This window comes from Castanea sativa, chromosome 3 (assembly GCF_040712315.1).
Source record: "Castanea sativa cultivar Marrone di Chiusa Pesio chromosome 3, ASM4071231v1".
Lineage (NCBI taxonomy): Eukaryota > Viridiplantae > Streptophyta > Magnoliopsida > Fagales > Fagaceae > Castanea > Castanea sativa.
Genome location: NC_134015.1, coordinates 12,778,545 through 12,799,026, shown reverse-complemented (window position 1 = coordinate 12,799,026; position 20,482 = coordinate 12,778,545).

The window sequence follows — 20,482 nt, the reverse complement described above, 5'->3', positions numbered from 1 at the left end:
TTACACTGAATTAACTCACTTGTCACAAAAATTTAAAAACTTAGATTAGATGAGACAAGTGGTGTAAAATTAGGCTTTAATTAAATCCAATTTAAAATTTAATTGAATTTGCTCTCAATTTTATTTATTATTATATATATATAGATATATAGATTAAGTATCATATTCGTTGGATAGTTTACTTTATGGTTGATTTTTTGTCTTTATTATACATCCCGTCTTTATGTTTAGAGTTTAGACACCAAAGAATTTAGTCTAATATTTTAATTTTTTCTCTTTCCTTCCAAATTTTAATATCATTCTTGACTCTCATTTGGGACCTAAAACTCAACCCAAAACCCACATTTTAAATTGAAGGACTCACTACTCGACCTCATGTGCATTTGGAGCCATCTACGGGTGATTAAGTCAGCCGCATGGGTCGAGTTTGATGGGTTAGTAGACAGCCCTAACTCAAGTTAATTATGTGATGAAACTGAATAGAAGACCATTTCAACTAATTGATTGGTGTGGATTATTTGGAACGTGACACATGGATGTATGCCTTAGTGTGTAAACACGGTATAGAAAGTTTATAATTAAAATTTTAAATTAAATTATAGGAGTATTAGATTAATTATCATATTAGTTGGATAGTTTGCTTTGGCGTTGACTTTTTGTCTTTATTATACGTACACAATCTCTACGTCTAGACACTAAAAAATTCAGTCTAAGTTTTTTAAAAACAATTTTAATATCATTCTTGACTCTCATTTGGGACCTGAGACGCCACCCAAAACCTACATTTTTAAAATTGAAAGACCTGCTACTCGACCTCCTGTGCATTTGGAACCATCCAACTTGTTGATTATAGTGTATTATTTGGAACGTGACCCATGGATGTAGGCATTAGTATGTAAGCCTGGTATAAAATGTTTGCAATTAAATTAAATTATATTAGAGTAGATTAATTATCATATTAGTTGGATAATCTGCTTTGAGATTGATTTTTTTTGTCTTAATTATACATACTACGAGTATAGACACTTTTTTCTTTTAGGAAACCGCGTATAGACACTTAAAATATCTAATATGTTATTTTCCTCTTACCTTCCCAATTTTAATATTATTCTTGACTTTCATTTGGTTATTACTGCAATCCTTATCTTTGTTTGGATTCCATTGAATCCAGCTGAAAGAGAATACTCCCTTTGATCTCCTGGTTTTCATGTGTCCTTTGAATTAATTTTCCTTTGCTGTACTTAACTCCACTCCTCCCAAAAAAAAAAAAAAAAAACACTTAAAGTGCTCATTTGTGATTTTCTTTGCTCCTCTTTTTGAAGGAAAAAAAGAAAAGAAAAAAGAAAGTTAGTGCCAACTTTTACGTGAAGGTGATGTCGGGTTAGTTTTTTTTTGGTCTGTCTTGGCTACATGATTGAGTTTGGGTTTGAACTTAATAGATTAAGGTCAAGATTGGATCAAACTAAAACTACCTGGATTAATTAAAAGGAGTCACTAGTACTTCTAACCCATGAATTTTTCTCTCTTAAACATTAAGATAAATTAATCGATTAAACAATTACATAAAATGGATAAAAAAAAGATCAAAATATAATTGCAAATAGGGGCATCCAGGAGGAGTCTGTTCGAGGAACAAATTCTTAGAAGATGAGATGAGATGACAAGAGATGCTGCAAAAAATTCCCCATGCATAGTAAGTATACTATCAACAGATGAGGGTAATTTTGTAATACTGATACTCACCCGTGACAAGGCGATGGTCATAAACAAAGTCGTCAGTTTCACTTAAGAGAGATGATATTGGTGTAAAGTCTACGGCTCTACTCCGAAGTTGATGATTACACCTTGGGCACAGGAAGCTAACAAAGATAAGCTGAAGGGGATACATAAATCTTTGATGAATCTGACATGACTTTACTTGGTCTCCACGCATGCGTGTTTAAGGAAACATCGTGCGCTCTACACTTACCTTTAATAAAGAAGACTCCTATAAGGAAAGGATTCCGGAAGATACGCGGATTAAAGAGGTTTTCTCCTACAAAAAAAGAACTTCTTAACCAAGGTACGGATGACAGCCTTACACTACTATAAAAACCCTAGAACCTTCACAAACCAAGGTATGCATAATTTACCATAGCTATGGCATGCTAGAGTTGTGAACAAAAGATTTTTCTAACTTGAGCGTTAGAGGGTTTTTGGCCGATACCACATCGGTACTCTTCGTAGGTTCTTCTTCTTCCCTTTGTGTTGTGCAGGTCCTACTTGGAGCACGTGAGGACAGTGTGATTTATTGACGATTTTCAGCATCATCAGTCTGTGAAGTACCTGAAAAGGGATGAGTAGTGTAAGTTGTTGATTATGATAGAAGTGGTCAAAATTTGTAATAATTGAAGAGAAATTATAGGGGCTATTTGGTAGTGTATTTTAAACAACAGTTTTCAATATTTAAATAACATTATATGTATTTTTACTCTTTTTTTTCACCCACACGTATTTCTAAAAAATACAAACAACGTTACTAAAGCAATATTACCAAACGGGCCCTAAGACTCAGAGCATTAGAATTGGTGTTACTAAAAAGTTATATTGCTATTTTTAACACCACCAAATACAAAAGTAAGGCTCCATTGGTGGACCTATTTATAGTGTACAACTATCTTTGACTGTGCACTGTAGCTCAAACGTTAAAAAAAAAACATTTTTTTATTCCTGTGTTTACACTACTTTAATTATTTTACTGATTTTTTTATTTTTATTTTTATTGTAATGAATATATTATTTTATTATATTGTTTATATTATTTTATTATATTGCAAGCTAAAATAAAATCACTGATGTTAGATGTTTTGTAAAGTGAGAAAGTAAAATAGATAAACTAGCTTTTTTAAGTACCAAATAGCTAAAATTATAAGTCCACTGCTCTTAGCAATTAGTTGGGTTCAATTATAAGATCCAGTTTGTATGGTAGAAATGTCATTATCATATATTTTATTTTATTTTTTCATAAATGTATATTTTCAAAATTTGAATACTTAAAATTTTCATATTTGTATATCACATATAATATCATTTATTATATGATACATGAATAGGTTACGACTTATAAAAGTTGTAAATATATAAGTATATTTCTTACAAATTTGGAATAAATTCAATGAATGATTTATTCTGCAATTGCTTATGCAATAAAATTCTTTACTTAAGAGAGTATATTGTGTGTAATACAATTTGCCTTGCTATCTCTTAGAAGATACCATAGCTTTTTAGGTGTGTGTTTATGTTAAAACCATTTTCATTCTCCCTTGTGTGTATTTATTTCTAAAAATAGTTTCTTAACCAATGCTCTTAAGGCATTGATTAACATTTCTCTTAATAATATTTACAATTATACTGGCCACACTTACAATTTTTTTTTTAGTTTTGGTCTCTTGAACCCTATAGAGAAAATTTGATAATAATAGAAGGAAATAGATGAAACAATCAAACGATCGAACAATTAAAGAGAAAGAGCAATGACAGGGATACATAAAAATTCATAACTCTGTACTACAACTCGCCATGTGGCAAGTTATGAGTATGAAGGGGTGTCCCCTCATGGCCCACCATCACATTTCCACCACTCACAATTTACCACGTGGCAAATTGTAGCACAAAATTGTGCATTAACATTACTCATATAAAGTTGTGATTTCCAACTATATTGTGTTGGCATTAATTCTATGCTAAATTTGATTGTAACTTCTTCAATCATTTTCCCTATATGTATGTGAATTTAATTTTAAGGGATGAGTGTGAGAGATCGGTGAAGAATCAAGCTTCAAAAGTTGAACAAGTAGAGTTTGCGACTGTCTCGTGAGAAGCAACCCGCGAAATGAGCCACATGTAGAGCACATGACTGGAAGATGAAGAGTCGTGCCAAGCTGGAGTTTTTGCAACTGTCTCGCGAGTAAGGCCAACCCACGAAGGACCCACAAAACTTTCTGTTTGGCAAAAAGTTGTGTTTTGCTTTACCAAGTTTTTACCCACATTATATACCTTCATTACCCACAAATTGTAAGGAGTGCTTTTTAGGGAGAAATCCCTAGAAAATACACTTGAGAGTTAGAATTTCTTATACCCACAATCATCTACACATTTCCTTATGGTTTTTCCTCAACTCCTACTTCTCCATCTCTATGTCTTTAAGAGGTTGCTAACCCAAACACTTAACACACCCATACTAAGTGTAAAGTGAGATTTTGGTGCTTCTAGGAAGCATTGGAAGGTGCCATTCATTGGAAGATGCAATCGGGCTAAATTGTGGGATTCGAAAAACTAGAGAAGACAAGGCTTTGAGAAGTCAATTGGTAGCAGGAGCTTGGAGGGCTCAAGTATATGGGGTAGACTAGGCTTGGAGGGTCTTTTATTATTCGTGTATTCCAACTTTATTCTCTAGTGGATCAATTTCGACTTGGAGGGTCGTAGAGGTTTTTCTTTGTTTTTCGTTTTCCTCTTCGATAACATGTCTTGGTGTTAACTTGTGTTTGCATCTCTCTTCTCTACTCTTTAAGCTTTCATTTTATTGTTGATAATGGATGAATATGGCTTAGGGTAGAGTTATCAGTTCATTGCGCTTATTCCACACTCAGTCTAAGTTAGAGTAAAAACAATCTAGTCGTAATTTTTAATTGGGGGTTTGAACAAGCTCTTGTATTTTAGCACAAATCCAAGCTTTCAACTCAAAAGGAGAAATCCCAAAAAATATATATATATATACACACACATATTAAAGGGAAAGAAGACAAACATAATGATCCCAAAAAAAATGTTACATGCTTATGGACACATATATTTTTTACTTGTTGGAGAAGATTCTTAATCTCTAAAAATTTACACCGGCACAAAATAAAGTTACATGCTTATGGATTATACTATACACACTAATACAGTCAATACAAATCTTACCATGTAGACACATGTATCCAACGATACATATGATCATCCCAACTACACAGCAATGCAAAACAACAGGTAACAACCATGCGCAAAAAGATCTCTCAACTAATAGTTGATATATCACAAAAACAACTTGCAACTATGATGCAAACCTCAATCGACATGCTTTGAGATCTAACAAAAATATTGGAATATTTACCCAGGAAAGCTAAAATTCAGATTTATGATAGAAACCCTGACCCAACGTTTATAATCGAAACGCGAACCAAATGTATAAGTTGACCTTGACCCAATGATTATAAAGAATCACGAACCGAAGGTATAAAGTTTGAATGCCACAAGGAAGAATCCTTGATAAGTTCACAGTTCTTGAAGAACCAAAAGAAGAGCAAAGCCTCACCTTTTCTGATTTTTATTCAATAATATATTCCAAAAAACGTTTACAGACTTCAGGGCCTATTTAAGGGCTCCATAAAACTTGACAGACAAGAAAATATATTCTAAAATAACTCCTAATTGATACCTTACCATATCTGGAATCAAATTTGACCTAAAAAGCATTAAATGCACCTAAAAATAAGGAATTAAATCACCTAAACCTAAAATAACGTTTTTACATAAAATACCAAAAATAATAAATTACAATAATTAAACAGTAAATTGTGTCCTACGTCAACTATTTAGATAAATCAATTTAAAAATTACATACAAAATGAGAGGATGACCTAGAATATTACAAAAATTGTCAATGAATTTTGGCTGTTTGTTAATGATGTTTAAACAACCGTTTTTGTTGTTTGAACAACATAACACATATTTTTATAATACAACTTCACCTGCACATATTTCTCTAATACTTAAACAATATTACTAAAACAACATTACCAAACTAGTTCAAATATCCAGAAGAGTCTGCCAAAGGAGCAATTTCCTGGAAGATGGCAAGAGATAGTGCAGAAAGTGTTGGATGCACATTGTGCTATATTAGTGAAATTGGTGGAAGACAATTGCACGTGAACTCTGAAGTACCTAAAAAGAAGTGTAAAGCATAGATTGAACTAAACACAAATGTGGTCAAAATTTGTAATAAATGAGGTTAAAATTATTGAAGCGTGAATGTGAACATGGGAAATAAAGACCCCTCGAAAATTCGGAACGACGGTTTGGATCAAGATTGGGATCGGATCAAAAAGTATTTGAATTTAGTCAAGTCACTGATTTTTTTAAGTCTATGAAGAATCAACATAAAAATTCGAATTAACCTATTCTAACTTGTAACTTCATATATATGAATAACTATATTTAGAAATATATAATTAATTTTTTTTTAAAAAGTCATTTTAATTCCTAAATAGGTTAAAAATTATTGATATTTATTCTTATATTTTATTAGCTCTTTTAAAAAACTTGTAAGAATATTTAAGAAATGATTCTCATGGAATGTGGTGTTACTTTTAATATAAAATTAACAAACTCCTTGATTATTATAACGAGTAGTAAATTTCATCACCAAAATTAAGGGATGGTTATAAAATTCTTTTACTTAAAAAATAAATAATTCTTCTTGAATGTGGTGTTTACGTTTAATATAAAAATTAACAAAAATCTCAACTTTTAAAATGAGTAGTAAATACCTTCACCAAAATTAAGAAATTAAATTGACACATGTCACAAAATTAGAGCTCAATTAAGGATGTGATATTTTGCAAGGTCATATGTCTCAATAATATATACCCATGCTGCATTAGTTTGCATAAGTAAAGAAACACTCATGAGCAGTAAATCTATAGAGTAGTTATTTGAAAATATCTATATGTGATTGTGTGGTTTTTTGGCAATCAGCAGTATATCACATTTTAGCACATTAAACAAGCAATGTGAAATAGTTGGGTTTGAGGTTGTACTTATTTTATTTATATGTAGAAATGAATACTGTATTCAATGTAATTGAAATAAATCGTCATCATCCAATGATGATGAGTTGCACGGTTTTGTGAGTTTATACTTTAAGGTGTTTGATATTTGTATTGTGATTTCCATATTGTAGTTGCAGCCTTTGAAACTCCAAATTTCTCTTCTAATGCTCATGCATTAAGCAATTTTGGATTGCAATATTTGATATCGTTGTGTCCTAATTATTTATTTATTTTTTTTTGTATGTAGGACATTCCTCCGATCCTACAATCCTCAGCTCTCCTACAATCCCCAACTCTCCAAAAATCATCAGCTGCATCCCATCAACCAAGCAACTTATAAATTTTATGTTGGTGTTTGAGGACATTTTGTGTACAAAGAACCACATTTGAACAAACACATTTTTTGCAAGTGTTGAAAAATATTTTGAAACACTTTGAAACTTTGATTATGGTATTAGTTTAATTTAGGTTACAAAGGACCACATCTTTTCTTTTGTTAATTTTATGATGATGGATATAGACAATGTTATGTAGTTAATATAATGTTGTGTACAAAGGACCACATCTTTTCTTTTGTTATGTATTTGATAATATATTTCTATGTAATTTTACGTTAGTTTGGAGACAATTGTGGTGTTGTTAATTAGTTACATTTGTGGTATTGTGTTAGTAGAGCTAAAACTATTACTGGTTATTTGTAACAGGTTTGTAAAAAAAAAAAAAATAGTGGTTTTAAAACCTGCTAAAAAAAAAAAAAGAACCTATAGTGGTGGTCAAAAAGAGCAGCTAAAGGTGCATAAATTATGATTTAAATGAAGCCTTATAGTGGCGTTTTTGCCCACCGCTAAAAGGTTTACATATATAGTGACGTTTCTCCCTGCCACTATAAGTGCAATTAGTCCGTTTTAATTGATTCCCTATAGCGGCACCTTTTGCCTGCCGTTGCCTTTGCCCTCACACAGTCCAATGCCGTCTCATGGGATAGGCAATGATCTATCAGGCCTTTCATCATGAGCATCCCCTACAAGGAAAAATCAACCACAAGGGTTTGGAAAGAAAGGAGGTAACTCGACGGAAAAAAGAAGGGAACGGATGTACCTGTGGAATGCTAAAAAGGCCCGTCTCCCCCATGACCTTAGCTGCGTGGTTGCTTAAGTCCTCATAGTCGTCATCCTTGATGATGGACCACAACTGCTTAAGCGCATACTGAGAATCCTCACGAAGGAGGACAGGGCGTTTTTTAGCGATGGGAACTTGACCGGTCATGAGGCCTTTACCCTTCCTAACCAAATAAAGTTTCTTTGGATCTGTAGTAGCATCGACGGTCGCCACCTCTGTAACCTTAGGGTTTTTGGGGGGACGGTCAGTCTTTTCTAATAGTTTCCTTTTGGTGGATGGGTTGACCGAACCCGTTCCCTTATTAGGCAAACCTCCCTCTTGTTTCTTCCTTGTAGTAGCCTGCTACTTAATAAAAGCTCTCCTCTTGCCTTCTTCCATTTTTACATCAAAATAGACGGAAAGAAAAAGTTAGGTAAATTACAAGAATAAAAAGAGAAGATAAGGAGTGATGGCCTTACGTTTGCGTGCCTGATTGTTGTAGCGACGGGTAGCTTCAATGGGTTCAAGACTGTTGTAGTACCAGTGAATCGTGTCCAAGGTAACAAGCTTCAACCACGTCCTCTTTTTCAATTTGATGGCAAAAATTTTCTCCAGAAAGCTCCACTGCTCCAAGGTCACCTTTGAACGGTCTCGAGCTGCAAAAAGGGGATGGTTAGACCAATAACAAACAAATAAAAGAAAAATTCAAACCAAACGGACACCTACTAGACGAAGGCATTACACCCCAAGTTTTATCTACGGGCATGTACTCCTGGTCATTGGGGTGACACATCTAGTCGTCACCCTGGATGAAGAAATACCGACTCTTCCAGTTTCTGTTGGAGTTAGGAGTATCACACACTAGCCTAAGTATAGGCTTCCTTGGCAGAAAATTGTACATGCCCTTAGATTGGTTGATTTCTGATGGACGGTAGTAATGGAAGAACTCCTCCACCGTCATCCTACACTCCCTGTCGCTCAAAACCCCATACAAAACTTCCGCACCAATGAATACTTTCCAGGCATTTGGAGAGATTTGGGTGATGGCAAGCCCAAGGTGCTGAAGAAGACGACGGTGAATAGCACTTAAAGGGAACCTAAGTCCGGCCTTAAACATTTGCTCGTACACCCTAACATCCTCAACGCCCTCGTAGTAACACTTTTTAGACTTATGGGGTAGATAGATGGGGATGTTGATGGGTATTTGGTACCTCGCCCTAAGGGTTTTGAAGTATTTTTACTTGACGGAGGAATTGAAGTCATTTACAGTCCATAATGGGAGAAGTATAAACTCCTTAAAGCCGTCAGGATCTACGATGGACTGGACGGGAGGATCAACGTACATTACTTCTGAACTATTTGAATCACCACGTGAACCTCCCTCCGAACAGTCCACGTCCTTATCCTCCTCTACAGAAGAATTGGCAGATGGATCCTTTTCATCATAGGAGGTGTCGGGGTCTTCTTGACCTGACAGGAACACCTCATTGTAGCCTGCTCCTTCGTGGACACACGATTGCTTACTCGACGCCTCACTAAACATCTATCACCTACATGTGACGGATAAACCCTTAAGACTATACAAGTCTACATGGTCGACAGGTGCGCAATTATTTAAAAAAAAAAAAAAAGAGAAGGGATTCAGTATAAAGCAACAAGTGCTTACTAGTTGAACGATACGTAGTGGCAATGGGCACTGTGTGGCAAAAGGTTGAACCAAGTAGACGGTCACTCGAAGCAACAAAGAAGATGCAGCTGAAAAATAAATAGACAGTAGCACTTAAGCTTTGAAATTTTGTTGCGAAAAGTGAAAATGAAAGTGAGCCGCAACATATATATAGAGGGAACGGCACATAAGACGAATGGACGCTTCGGTACGAGCAAGTAACCACTAAAAATGTGCCATGTACCCCTACTGCATTACTGACACTAGGATAGCCTGTCAAATCAAAATGCATGTCCCAAGGGTTTTGTCAGACTGTCACTCCACAAGTCCGTTGCTTGGATCCGTCTGGAACATAAAGTGATGGACCCATGAAGTGAGGGGGCAACTGAAGTGGATAAAAATTGAAGTGGACGGTCTCGTTTGACAAAACCTTCCATGAATGACGGTACTAGGCAGTGCATGATCAAAATGATGGAAGAAGACAGGGTGACGCATCCAAGAAGAACGGACTCTCCATGACGGACGGATACAAAGTGGACAGCAGCAAGGTCACGTGGCATCCACATGGTTTAAGTAATCCTCAAGAAACTTCAAATGAAAATGTCTTAGGCCTCACGATTAACCCTAATCAGCAAAATCTCTATATGGAAAGGATCCCGCAAAATACGTACATTTATGAGGATCTTCCTTATAAGGAAAAATTCATCCTCACCAAGAAACCAAAGTCGGTTCTATACTACTATAAAAACTCAAAACCCTCAGAAATCAAGGTACGCATAATCTACCCCAGCTCTGGCACTCTAGAGTTGTGAACAATTTCTAACTTGACCTTTGAAGGGTATTTGACCGGTATCACACCGGTACTCTCTGTAGGGTTTATCTTTCTTTTTTGTTGTGTAGGTTTTGTCTAGAGCACGTGAGGATTGTGCAGCTTACTGACGATTTTTCAGCATCATTATTTTGTATTTAAACTTTCATTAGAATTTTGGTACATTATATATATTTTATTTAAATAATAAAATATTTAATTTCATATACAAACATATTCATAATAAATATCTATGAATAATTTATAATTACTATAATTATCAAATTTCATATCTAGACTTTAATTTGTTGTGCATTATAAGGATATCCAACTATGAACCTTTTTTTTTTTTAGAAGAACCAACTATGAACTTGATTCATCTCTCAGTTGAGTATAAATTTACTCGTAAGCATGTTTAGCACATAAATTACAGCCTAGCCTCAGCTTCTAAGAAGTTGCCAAAAATTTCTGTTTTCACTGATTAACGAAACCACCGCGAATGTGATAACTCATATTTTCTTGAGTGGTGTGTCTTTGGTTTTTAGCTTTGAGGTCAAAAGATTGTCCTGCATTTTCATTGTGGTGGGATCCGTTTGGTCACATCATTTCTCTTTTTTGTGCCTTTTTATCTTGATTGGTTGCTAATATTGTATTGTTAAAAATTTAGTATTTGTAGTGTGAATAAATTATAAATACTAATTTGATATCTTGAGAATTTAATTATAAACTTACACAATTTAGTATTACATTTATATAAATAAATTTTTATATATGTATAAATGTAATGTAACATAAAATATTATATACATTTAAATTTTTTATTTATTTATAAATATATTATAATATTTGAGCTGGTGTGCCTTTGCCAATTGCTTATTTGGTTAAAAGTTTTACTTTTTATCTCAATTTTATTTTTATATATAAATAATCTAATTTTTAGCTAGTTTTCATAAAATAAATTAACTTTTAATAAATACCATATAAATGAAAATAAGATACCAAAAATAAGCAATTATCAAACAATCACCTGATATTTATAGATGAGTATAAACTTACCAATAAATAGTGCCAAATAGTTTACAGAGGAGCCTGAACTCATCAAGAAGTTGCCATGAATTTTCTGTTTTCGCTTGTCAATGCAACCAGTATGAATGTGATCAATGATGGCTCATATTGGGTGGTTGGGTCGTATCTTTGGTTTTTGGGTCAAAAGTCATATTATTATTATTATTATTATTATTATTATTTGGATTTTCATTGTGGTGAGATCCGGTTTGGTCACATATAATTTCTCTTTTGTCGGTGCCTTTTTATTGATGGGTTTTTCTCCACTTTCCACTTCGGCTGTGTTTGTTTCAGCTGAAAATGGATTTGGGAAAACAATTTACAACCTACCGTGTGTTTGGTTGCGCATTAAAAATTTGGTCAAACGGAAAATCATTTTCGTTGACTGTAAAATGAGCTGGGTTGAATGGAAAATCAATTACAAATCTATTTTACCTTCAAACCATTTTCAGAAAAAAGAAAAGAACCGAACCAAGAGAGAGAGAGAGAGAGAGGCTGGTCACCGTCAGAGAGAGAGAGAGAGAGAGCCCAGCATCGGGGCCGTGCCTCTCACCGCCGATCAAGCAAAGATCGACTCCAACGTCGCGCGATCTCGCCTTCGCCTTTGATCATGCGATCTCGCCTCCGCTGTGCAATCTCGCCTCCGCCGCGCCTCGCCTTTGTCTTCGAACCCAGTCGCCTCTCTCTCTTCCTTCTTCTCTCAATTTGACCGGATTTGACGAATTTTTGTTTTGGGTTTTGTTTCTTTCGTGTTGCTCAGTTGAAAAATGACGTTATATATTTGTTTGGAAGGTCATTGATAATGGTGGTCTGGGATGCAAAATGCTGCCTTGTATCTTTCTTCTGGATGGATTCCTAATTGCCAAAATCCTGCTTTAAGATCAAACTTTGAAAACACTTTGGCATGAGAAAGATGTTGGAAAAGGGCACTTTTGTTTGGCAAAGGGAACTTGTCATCAGCAAGGAAATGATTAAGATCTTGGTAATTAATTACCAACGTAAGCTTTCCTCGAACTTGTTCTGCATGCTTGTTAACATAGAAAGCTTCACACACCCATGGAGAAGTTGTGGGTTCAATGAGGTTTTCTGAAAGAAGAGTGGATAACTCCTGCTTAGCTAAGGACAAGTGTTCTGGATTCATTCCTCTATGACTAGCTTTTGTGGGGTTAACATCTTCATTCTTTTTGAAGGGAAGGGTGATGAAAAAAGTTGGATTTTTCCACAAAGGATTTGGATTTTTAAGGAGGAATTCAGAGTGAGTGGTTGCACAACATTCATTGATGATTTGGAATCTTAAGGAGTCAAAAGGATTTATTGAGAACAAATAAGGTACCTGGGTCCAGGTGAGAAGGTGTTGTTTATGCAAAAGTCCTTTTGAGGACCATCTGAGACTGGGTATCTGGTGAAGGAGGTCAAATCCTATGAGAAGGTATTTGCCTGTGAGTGGGGATCCAAGGACTTGGTGTCTAATGGTAAGGGTTGAAAAAATCCGAATGTGAATGGGCTTACTTTTTTGGGAAATCAAAAATGTTTCTCCAGTGGCTGCTCTGAACATTTGATGATAGGGTTGCCAAAAATCTTCTGGTAAAATCTTAGGGTGGAGGATTGTTTCTGCTGCTCCTGTATTAAACAAGGTTATTACCGGGATGGGTCTGGAATAAGTATTAAAGAGGATGTGAACTTGAGCTATTGGTGTGGGGCCAATTATTGGGGCTATAAGAGGCTGAGATGTGTATATGGTTTGGATTTCTGGGTCTGAATCGTCAGTATTGTTTGAATCTGACTCATCTTCTGAGGTTGAATAAGCCATGACTGCCAAGGCTTGAGGAGTGTAATCATCATCCAGGGAAAAGAGCGATTCAACATCTGAAAATGGGGTGTCATCTGCATGAATTTGGGCTTACTCCAAAAGTTTTGTTGCTTTTTCTCTTTTTGGACAATTTTTTGCAAAATGACCGGGTTTTATACATATAAAACAAACTTTTGAAGTTTTGCCTTTGAACTGCTTTCTTTTGAGGAGCTTCCATTTCTTTTTTCTAAAAAACTTCTTCTTTGGATGAGAATGTTTCTTCTTCGGATGAGAATGTTTCTTCTTCCAAGAGTACTTTTTGTAATGATCTCTTCTCTTGGTTGGACAAGCACAATTTTTGTCATAACACTTGATCTGCAAATCTTTCCTTTTGCAATTGTCTTTAAGCTTGTTGTGGATCTTATCAATTTCTGAAAGAAACTTTCTTTGATTGCAGAGTTTTTCAAGAGCAATGAGCACATGCTGATAAATTTCTCCTAAAGAGGCTTGCTACAGGGTGATTTTTTGAAGATTCATCATACAGAGAATTTCATCACCTAATGGTTCTGGGAATGAATTAAGGAAAGTGTGCTTGGAATTGACATCATCCATTCCATTAAAAGAGTAGTACCTGCTTGACATTCTGTCAAAATGTTTTTCCAAATCTTTTCTTTCAAAAGAGCAACATTTCATTAGTAAGAATTCATTTCTTGCTACTTCAGTGTAATGAGCTAATGAACCAAGGAATTCATTATGAAGGATTGTTACACTGGGTTGCTTGTCTTTGCCTGTATTCTCCAAGATTAATCCACCATTGTCTCAATTTTCTTGTAAGTCTTGCGACAAACTTGGCAATGATCTGTGCAACAGTATTATTTGGGGCTTGAAGTTCAGCTGTACACCATGAATACAAATACATGTTGAAAATCTCATCATGCCATTTTGAAGGAGGACTGTTATCAATGGTAAACAAGTGTTTTGAATCTGTGGTTGATGAGTAGGTCAATCTTGTGTGGTGATCAAGGATGAAAGGTGGTGGAGGAAATATTGGTGGTGGTGGTGGAGGTTGTTTAGGATGAAGGACATCTTCTTCCTCTTCTACCTTTGGTTCTGTCATAAAGACTTCATCTAATTCAAGGCCAGACAAGTTGAGATCTGTGTCATCAATGACTGGGAGAACAAAAGGTTCTGCTGGTTCTTGAAGAGTTAAAGTTCTAAGAAATGATGAAATCGGGTTTGGAGGATCAGAATTTATGGCCAACATGTTCATATCTGGGGGTCTGGAAAAAGCACCAATAATTGGATCTAGTGGTTGGTATAATGGCTCTTTGTCTTTTTTGATGGGAGGAGATTCATTCTGTAGTTTGGTTTGGGGTTCTAGTTGGAGTGGTGGTGTTGGGCTTATTATGCTAGGACAAATTCCACTTAGTTTAAAAGGATTTTAAGTAGGGTTTGTCAAGTTTAGTGGTTGAAGGTTTTGGTAGGGGGAGACTGGGGAGAATGGTGAGGGTAAGGGTATGGATAGATTTTTATACAATAATTGACAAGGTTGATAAGGCATGTAGACTTGCATTGGAAGAGCTTGGGTAGCTACCTTTCGTGAATTCTCTATAGACTAGAGTTGCATCAACAACTACTTTTTTTCTTTTTCTTTTTGCCCAATAAGGGGAAAGGAGACAAACAAATATTTTACTATGGAGGCAATCGTTTCCAATTCTTGTTCGACTGACTGTATTTTTTTCTTCAAATCTTCAATGAGAGAATTTGAAGATGAGAAGGTATGAGTTACTGCTTCAGTCATCTTCTGTTGATTATCAAGAATCTTTGAAAGGACCTGGTTTTGCACAACAGCATTTTCTGCCTGCCAATTGAGAGCTGCTTCAACTGAGGAGACTTGTTTTTTGGTTCCATCTGGATTGGTTTCAACAGGGTTTTTGATTTTCCAAACATGTTTAACATTGGCCTGTGGATGGTCGAAACTTTCAAGAGGAGGAAAATTATGTGAATAGGAGGGTGAAGCATGGTCAAACATATAACAAGGTAAATTTTTTTGTGTATTGGTTTGACTGGGAGGCTTAGGTTGACATTTTTGTATTTGGGGAAGGTCTTTTTAGTAATATGGAATTAATGGTGGTTTCTGGCTTTGTTGGTTTTGATCATGACTTTCTCTGCATGGGGAAAGGAACGGAGCTTTTTGCTTTTTGGATCTGGGATAGAAGACATAGTAGTCAAATTTTTCAGAGAGTTCTCCAAGGAGGTCAACTTCTGGATCTCCTGCTTCATATCTGTCTTTAAGAAGCTGCTGGGAAGACTTTTTCTTTCGTCTTTTCTGCTTTTCTTTAACAAATTCTTCTTCTTGACAATCAGTACAGTCACAAACATCCCACCATATATGACCGGAGGATGATTTTCCTTCATAGCAAGATTTTCCATCTTCTTGAAATGCTTTGATTTGAAGACCTTCAAGACCTTCATATGAGACTAGTTGGATCATAGCCGTTTGAGTAGGAAAGACTGTCACTTCTTCTTTTTCTGGTGTGGTTGCCATAAACCTAACTTCAACTTCACCATTTTGGTTTCAGATGAAGAAAGGAGTGTTGGATTGGAGTGGCTGGGCTGCTTGATGAAGAGTCTCATATTTTGTGATCCATGATTCTGGAAAGAGTTTTGTCATCTGCTCTTTATTCAAATGTCTTGGAACAAATGTGCACATAGGCGTCAAGCCTGGGTCAACTTGGATTAAGAGAGCATCATTAGACTGGGCTATTTCTAGTACAGCTATGTCAAAAGCATGGTTTTGGAGTCTGTAGGCAAGCTGATAGTGGAGTGTGGCTGCAAAAGTATCATGCACTTGTGAAGCTCCTGTGATCTGAACTTGGACTTTAAGAGCATCACAAAGGTGAGGGTCTTTAAGAGACATGTTGAAATTGGGGAAAAGGGTGACAAAGATTGTTCCCGCATTGAGTGTGGTTTGGACAGTTCCTATAATTGCATTATGGTATTCCAAAAATCTAGAATCAAGAAGAGAAATTCTAGAAGCTATAGGGAGTCCTTTTCTACCATGAAAAGTGAGTGCCAGTCTTACTGCATCAAAATGGAGGTGAGTGTAACCTTGTTTTTGCCATGGAATTACAAATTCTCGGGGAAGGGCAAGGGTAATAAAATTTTCTTTTTCACTAGCTGGAATGTTGAACTAGTCAAACTCACAAACTTGGACATATTCTTTGACACTAGAAGGATGAGAATGACCTAAAAACTTTTTTATGGATTTTTTGAAGGTATTTTGAGGTTTATCAAAGACAGTATAAGGATTTACAATAGGAAAATCAGTAATAGGAATTTTACTATCTTCAGGTACATGGGAGATTTCATACAAGTAGTCTAGTCTATTTGCAGTGGATTTATGAAGGGAAAGATCACACGTAGTTGTAATGGTATCCGTAATTGCTGAGGATGATGAACTAGCTATGATAGTTTCTAAAAGGAAGAACTGTTTTCCTAAGGTCTGACAGGACTAAAACGCCACTTCTAGGCTCACGTCCACAGGATGACCCAGGAAAATAGGTTCTTTAACACTTTGAGAATAACCCCCTAGTGTTTTACTTGATTATCAAATCCAGTGTTCTGATGTGATAAACACAGAGGATCCACTTATTGTGGCAACTCTAAATCACAGAGCATACTAATCAAGACAATAATCAAAGTATACTAGTCAAAGGAGAGTGAAACTGGTTGCAAGGCTCTAGCAAGCTACAAGGCTCTGATACCAATTATGTGATTAAAAATAGATATATAAAAGATATATTAAAAAAAAAAAAGTTGCAGGAGCCACTTTTGTTGACTTTTCAACAAAGCTCCTATTTTGGTTTTTTCCTTTCTCTATTGCCGTAGTTATTCCTTTAAGCTTGTAACTATTGCATGCTATCCTATTGCATGATGACCTTCGTCCTTTTCCCCAATTTCATTATATCTATTGTCAGCAACATATCCGGAAGTGAATATTTTCTGTACTGGACTCCTTACATCCAGAAGACAACTGTCACTCCGGTTCCAGGACTCTCACACATTTTGGACAAATGTCAAGAACAAGTCGGCACTTACATCTCAAAGTTTATCCTCTGAATGTAAAATATTTTTGTCTTTTTGTAAATTATTGCCTATAAAAAGGCCTCTCGTTCCCTTAGTTCAGCAGACTTGAAAAATTACAGAGTTGGAGAATTAGAGAATAGAGAGTTACAAAAAGTTAGCCACTTGTGTAATATTTCCCAGTTTATGTCTTCCAGTCCTGTAAAAAACTTGTTCAATCTAATAATATCCCTCAATTTGTTATATCTTGTTCTATGTTCTATTCCATATTTTGCTGTTATTTTCTATAGTATCTTAGTAATATATGCCATTAATAAGCTTCCATGATCTTCTTACACTCCCATTGCCAACTTGTCCTTGTATTTTACTAGTGTCCTCGTCCTTTAGTTGTAGCTTCCTTGTTCGCCCTTTAGTTGGTTCTTCCTTTCTTTTAGTTTGTCCGTCCTTTACACATAATTGGTATCAGAGCCTTGTAGCTTGCTAGAGCCTTGAAACCAGTTTCACTCTCCTTTGATTAGTATACTTTGATTATAGTCCTGATTAGTATGCTCTGTGAATTACAGTTGCCACAATAAGTGGATCCTCTGTGTTTATCACATCTGAACACTGAATTTGATAATCAAGTAGAACACTAAGGGGTTATTCTCAAAGTGTCAAAGAACCTATTTTCCTGAGTCATCTTGTGGACGTGAGCCTAGAAGTCGCGTTTTAGTCCAGTCAAACCTTAGGAAAACAGTTCTTTTTAGAACCTATCATGGCTAGTTCATCATCCATAGCAGTTACAGATACCATTACAACTATGTGTGATCTTTCCCTTCGTAAATCCACTGCAAATAGACTAGACTACTTGTATGAAATCTCCCATGTACCTGAAGATAGTAAAATTCCTATTACTGATTTTCCTATTGTAAATCCTTATACTATTTTTGATAAACCTCAAAATACCTTCAAAAAATCCATAAAAAAGTTTTTAGGTCCTTCTCATCCTTCTAGTGTCAAAGAATATGTCCAAGCTTCTAAGTTTGACCAGTTCAACATTCCAGCTAGTGAAAAAGAAAATTTTATCACCTTTGCCCTTCCTCGAGAATTTGTAATTCCATGGCAAAAACAAGGTTACACTCACCTCCATTTTGGTACAATAAGACTGGCACTCACTTTTCATGGCAGAAAAGGACTCCTTATAGCTTATAGAATTTCTCTTCTTGATTCTAGATTTTTGGAATACCATAATGCAGTTATAGGAACTGTCCAAACCACACTCAATGTGGAAATAGTCGTTGTCACCCTTTTCCCCAATTTCAACATGTCTCTTAAAGACCCTCACCTTTGTGATGCTTTTAAAGTCCAAGTTCAGATCACAGGAGCTTCACAAGTGCATGATACTTTTGTAGCCACACTCCACTATCAGCTTGCTTACAGACTCCAAAACCATGCTTTTGACATAGCTATACCAGAAATAGCCCAGTCTAATGATGCTCTCTTAATTCAAGTTGACCCAGGCATGACGCCGATGTGCACATTTGTTCCAAGACATTTGAATAAAGAGCAGATGACAAAACTCTTTCCAGAATCATGGATCACAAAATATGAGACACTTCACCAGGCAGCCTAACCAATCCAGTCCAACACTCCTTTCTTCATCAGAAACCAAAATGATGAAGTTGAAGTTAGGTTTATGGCAGCCACACTAGAAAAAGAAGAAGTGATAGTCTTTCCTACTCAAACGGCTATGATCCAACCAGTCTCATATGAAGGTCTTCAAATCAAAGCATTTCGAGAAGATGGAAAACCTTGCTATGAAGGAAAATCATCCTCCGGTCATATATGGTGGGATTTTTGTGACTGTACTGATTGCCAAGAAGAAGAATTTGTTGAAGAAAAGCAGAAAAGACAAAAGAAAAAGTCTTCTCAGCAGCTTCTTAAAGAAAGATATGAAGCAGGAGATCTAGAAGTTGACCTTCTTGGAGAACCCTCTGGAAAGTTTGACTACTATGTCCTCTATCCCAGATCCAGAAAGCAAAAAACTTCATCCCTTTCCCCATGCAGAGAAAGTCATGATCAAAACCAACAAAACCAGAAACCACAATTAATTCCATATTACTAGAAAGTCCTTCCCCAAATACAAAAATGTCAACCCAAGCCTCCCAGTTAAACCCATACACAAAAAATTTTACCTTGTTATATGTTTGACCATGCATCACCTTCCTATTCATAAAATTTTCCTCCTCTTGAAAGTTTTGACCATCCACAGGCCAATGTTAAACATGTTTGGAAAATCAAAAACCTTGTTGGAACCAATCTAGATGGAACCAAAAAACAAGTCTCCTCAGTTGAAGCAGCTCTCAATTGGCAGGCAGAAAATGCTGTTGCACAAAACCAGGTCCTTTCAAAGATTCTTGATAATCAACAAAAGATGACTGAAGCAGTAACTCGTACCTTCTCATCTTCAAATTCTCTCATTGAAGATTTGAAGAAAAAAATACAGTCAGTTGAACAAGAATCAGAAACGATTGCCTCCACAGTAAAAGATTTGTCTGTCTCCTTTCCCCTCATTGGGCAAAAAGAAAAAGAAAGAAAACAGTTGTTGATGCAACTCTAGTCTATGGAGAATTCACAAAAGGCAGCTACCCAAGTTCTTCCAATATAAGTCTACATGCCTTATCAACCTCGTCAATCACTGTATAAAGATCTGCCCATACCTTTACCCTCAACATTCTCCCCAGTTTCCCCCTACCAGAACCTCCAACCACTAAACATGACACATCCTGTTCAAAATCCTTTTAAACCAAGTGGAATTTTTCCCAGCATAATAAACCCAACACCACCACTCCAACTAGAACCTCAAACCAAACCACAAAAGGAACCTTCTCTCATCAAAAAAGATAAAGAGCCATTATACCAACCACCAGATCCAACTATTGGTACTTCTTCCAGACTCCCAGATATGAACATGTTGGCCATAAATTCTGATCCTCCAAACCCGATTTCATCATTTCTTAGAACTTTAACTCTTCAAGAACCAGCAGAACCTTTTGTTCTCCCAGTCATTGATGACACAGATCTCGACTTGTCTGGCCTTGAATTAGATGAAGTCTTTATGACAGAACCAAAGGTAGAAG